The sequence below is a fragment of the Octopus bimaculoides genome, chromosome 16, assembly GCF_001194135.2.
Source record: "Octopus bimaculoides isolate UCB-OBI-ISO-001 chromosome 16, ASM119413v2, whole genome shotgun sequence".
Taxonomy (NCBI): domain Eukaryota; kingdom Metazoa; phylum Mollusca; class Cephalopoda; order Octopoda; family Octopodidae; genus Octopus; species Octopus bimaculoides.
Window position 1 is genome coordinate 57,477,044 of NC_068996.1, and position 4,737 is coordinate 57,481,780.

Here is a 4,737-nt window from a genome sequence, read left to right on the forward strand (position 1 = left end):
ACAAACATTTAATGTTCTGGATTCATTTGTAAGTTCTTTTGTAAATATTTAAGTAGTTGAATATTCGAGAGAGAGAGAGTGAGAGAAACTTGTTGCCTAACAGAAAATGTTGGCTTCAAAATTTTTAAGTCCATCTTGGTGTAAACCTACAGAATGAGCATTTTAATAATAATAATGGTTTCAAATTTTGGCACAAGACCAGCAGAGATTTGGGGGAGGTGCTAAGTCAATTATATCGAGCCCAGTGTTCAACTAGTGCTCATTTTATTGACCCCAAAAGGATGAAAGGCAAAGTTGGCCTTGGTAGAATTTGAACTCACAATATATGATGGATGAAGTGCCACCAGGCATTCTGCCTGGCGTGCCAACAGGTCTTCCAGTTCACTGCCTCAATGATGTTGATGATGATGATGATGATAATAATAATAATAATCTTTCTACTAAAGACACAAGGCCCGAAATTTTGGGGGAGTTGACAAGTCGATAACATCAACCCCAGTACATGCCTAGTACTTAGTTTATCGACCCTGAAAGGATGAAAGGCAAAGTTGACCTCGGTGGAATTTGAACTCAGAATATAAAGATGGATGAAATGCCGCTAAGCATTTTGTCTGGTGTGTTAACAATTCTGCCAGTTTGCTGCCCCTTTAATAATAATAATGATCATTTTTACAATAGGCACAAGGCCTGAAACTTTGTTGAAGGGGGCCAGTCGAATTCCTCGATCCCAGTGCTCAACTGATATTTATTGTAATGACCTAAATTGGAAGAAAAGCAAAAACTACCCAAGCGGAATTGGAACTCAGAATGTAAGGATGGACGAAATGCCATTGAGCATTTTGCCCAGTGTGCTAATGATTCTACCAGCTTGCTGCCCTCTTGATTACAGCAACAATAATAATAATGGTTTTACATTTTTGGCACAAGGCCAGCAGGTTTTGGAGGAAGGGTTAAGTTGATTATATTGACCCCAACTGGTCAACTGGTACTTGTTTCATTGACCCCGAAAGGATGAAAGGCAAAGTCAACCTTGGTGGAATTATAATTCAAAACAAAAGATAGACTAAACATAACTAAAAATTTTGTCTGCAGTGCTAACAATTCTGCCAGCTCACTGTCTCAATGATAATAATAATAATAATAGTTTCAAATTTTGGACAAGGCTGAAAATTACAGGAGTGGGGGTTCGTGGATTAAATCCATCCCAGTGCTCAACTGGTACTTCTTTTAGCGATCCCAAAAAGATGAAAGGCAAAATCAACCTCAATGGTATTTGAACTCAGATGGATGAAATCTGTTAAGCATTTTCTCTGCTGTGCTAATGATTCTGCCAGCTTGCTGTCTTGATTTTAATAGTGATAATGGTTTCAAATTTTAGTACAAGGTCAGTAAATTCAGGGAATGGGTAAGTTGATTATATATCAACCCTAGTGATCAACTGGTATTTATTGTATCGACTCTAAAGGGATGAAAGGCAAAGTTGACCTTGGTGGAATCTGAACTCAGAACATCAAGACAGATGAACTGTTGCTAAGCATTCTGTCCAGTGAGCCAACGATTCTGGCAGCTCAACCTCTTGGTTAACAACAACAATAATCCTTTCAACTATAGGCACAAGATCTGAAATTTTGGGGTAGGGGGCTAGCTGATTACATTGGCCCCATTAACTGGTATTTAATTTATAAACCCTGAAGAGATGAAAGGCAAAGTTGACATCAGTGGAATTTGAACTCAGAACTAAGCATTTTGTCCAGTGTGCTAATGACTCCACCAACAATAATTTACAAAGATTGACATAACTCTTCACAAAGGTAAATAGACAATAAGAAGAGCATGATGCAATTTGTAACAGAGATTGTTCATTTTATAGAACAATGCTGGACAATATTTTAACAGATCAGCTGTTTTCTTCAAGGACAAAATGTAAAATGAAAAAAAAATACACACAGAAACACAAAATATAAACAAGGAAATCCTGAGTTTGTTTTTTTTTAGATAAAATGACATCATCAGTTTTCACATTCTGAACTAGTAACAAGGAAAAAGAAAAAGAAAAAAAATGACAGGTGAAATTCATCACATTTTACATAAAACTGTTTGACAAAGTATTCTTTTTTCCTGTTATTTTCTTTCTTTCTTTTTCCTTGTTACCAGTTGGTAGTCTATTGGTATCTAATGATGACAGTGCATGTGACTCTGCAGTCCAAAGCTGGAAGCACACAGGCACGCACAGATATCACAGCGATAGTCTGTTGACTGGATTGAGGCAGATGCTGCCCTGTGAAGTCTTTCTCTTGCAGCATCAAGATGATGTTACTGGTCCTCTTTAAGAGCAGCTGCTGTTTGTGAGGTAAGAGACTTCCTTGTTGATTTGTTACCAGTTCTCAAAGTGAAAAACTGATGATGTCATTTTATCTAAATTTTGAATTTCTGTGGTTTTTAAATTTTTTTGTCTTACATTTTGTACCTGGATGATGAAGAATTATTATTATTTAGCATGCTGGACAAAATGCTTAGTGGCATTTATTCTGACTTAATGTCCTGAGGTGGATTTTGTCTTTCATTCTTTCAGGGTTGATAAAATAATCACCAGCTGAGCACTAGGGTCAAGGTAATCAACTAGTCCTCTACCCACAAACTTTAGGCCTTGTTCCTATAATAGAAAGGACTATCATCATCATTTAGAACACCAAAGGTAGTGATCTGACAGAACTGTTAGCGTAAAATGCTTAGTGGGATTTTATGTTTTGACATTATAAGTTTAAATTCTGCCAAGATGACTTTACCTTTCATCATTTTGGGGGTCAATAAAAGAAGTATCAGCTGAACACAGGGGTTGATGTAATCAACTAGCCCATTCCCCCAAAATTTCAGGCTTTGTGCTTATAGTACAAAGGATTATTTAGCATGCCAGATTAAATGCTTAGCAAGCATTTAATCTGGCTTAACATTCTGAGTTCAAAGATTGCTGAGGCTGACACTGCTTTCATCCTTTTAGGAGTCAATAAAATAAATATCAGTTAAGTCTGGGGTCCATGTAATTGAATAGACCCTTCTGACAAAATTTAATGTCTTGTGCCTAAAGTAGAAGGGATTATTAATATTATCATTACTATTATTATTATCATTATTATTATTATTAATTCTGCTGAGGTTGACTTTGCCTTTCAACCTTTCGGGGTCAATTGGAAAAGTACCAGTGGAACACTGGAGTCGATGTAATTGACTAGTCCCCACCCCCAAATTCCAGGCCTTGTGCCTTCAGTAGAAGGGATTATTATTGTAAGGGTAGCAATCTGGCAGGATGGTTAGCATGCTGGACAAAATGCATAATATCTCTTCATCTGTCTTTATGTTCTGAGTTCAAATTCTGCCAAGGTCTACTTTGTCTTTCGGCCTGTTGGGGGTTAATAGAATAAGTAGCAATCGAGCACTGGGGATCTTGATGTAATCGATTAGTCCCCACTCCCCAGAATTTCAACTCTTGTGTTTATAGCAGTAACAACAACAACAGGAAAAAAAAAAAAAAAAAAATTCAAATTTTGGTGCAAGGCCAGCAATTTAGGGGGAGGGGTAAGTCAGTTACATTGATCCCAGTGCATAACTGGTACTTATTTTATTGACCCCCGAAAGGATGAAAGGCAAACTCAACCCTGGCAGAATTTAAACTCGAGGTTTCATCCTTTGCCTTTCATCCTTTTGGGGGTCAATAACATAGGTACCAGTCAAGTGCTGTGGGTTGGGGTGTCAATGTAATCAACTAGTGCCACTGTACCCAAAATTTCAGTTCTTGTGATTATAGCAGAAACAATAATAATAATAATAATAATAATAATAATAATACACCAAACTCAGACTTTTTTAACAGATGTAAGAAAACTTGAGAAAACTTATAATAGGTTTTGATGTTATTAAACATTTTGGTAAGAGATAGGTCTTTGATTTGTTGTATTGTTGTTGAGTTTTTCATGTAATTTTTTTTTTTTACCCCCTTCAAGAATTCCTAGGTGAAAGAGCAATATAGCCACAGATTTTTCTGTTTGTAACAAAGTACGATTCAGTTTATAAAATTTGCTTGGTCAGCCAGCCAGGTTGTTGGTCAGCTGCGTCAGTCATCTGTTCTCTGTCCTCGACCAAACTGTGCCGACTGGAACCAGGAGGACTGCTAACACCGCTGCTGTTATTTGATCCTATGGACATCCTCCAACATGGAAATCCAGATTCCTAAAAATAAAAAGCAAAAATTCTGGAATCACTAAATACCAAACTCAAATTTTAACAGGTTACTTATTAGAGTTAGTAGAAAGAGCCAAGTTAAAGAAAGAGAGCAATTATTATGTAGAGGTATTCTCAAGATGCTGGAGGGGTTGTATGGTTAGTTTGCTTCCCAACTACATAGTTTCAGGTTCAGTTCCACTGCATGGCACCTTGGGCAAGTGTCTTCTACTATAGCCATGGGTCAACCAAAGCCTTCTCAATAGATTCAGTAGATGGAAACTGAGAGAAGCCCACCCAAGCATAAAACTAATACATCTTGTTGTTCCCTCACCTGTCTCTGTCTTTCGTCTTCTGTACACTTGAACCATATATATACATATATATACGTGTGTTTGGGTGCGTGTGTGTATATACATCTCTATATATAAAGATGATGCGTAGTCTAGACGGCATTTTTAGATTTCATTATTCTCTTTAACCCGGGCAACACCGGGTATTTCTGCTAGTATATATATATAA

General features: G+C 37.1%; 1 long non-coding RNA gene across 1 annotated transcript in view; it reads right to left on the bottom strand.

The window, feature by feature from the left end:
• Positions 1-3,832: 3,832 nt before the first annotated feature.
• Positions 3,833-4,737, bottom strand: part of LOC106880415 (uncharacterized) — a 12,806-nt gene continuing 11,901 nt past the window's right edge. The window contains exon 2 of the long non-coding RNA XR_008265763.1: positions 3,833-4,224. This is a non-coding gene — a long non-coding RNA (uncharacterized LOC106880415). The remainder of the gene's footprint in view (positions 4,225-4,737) is intronic.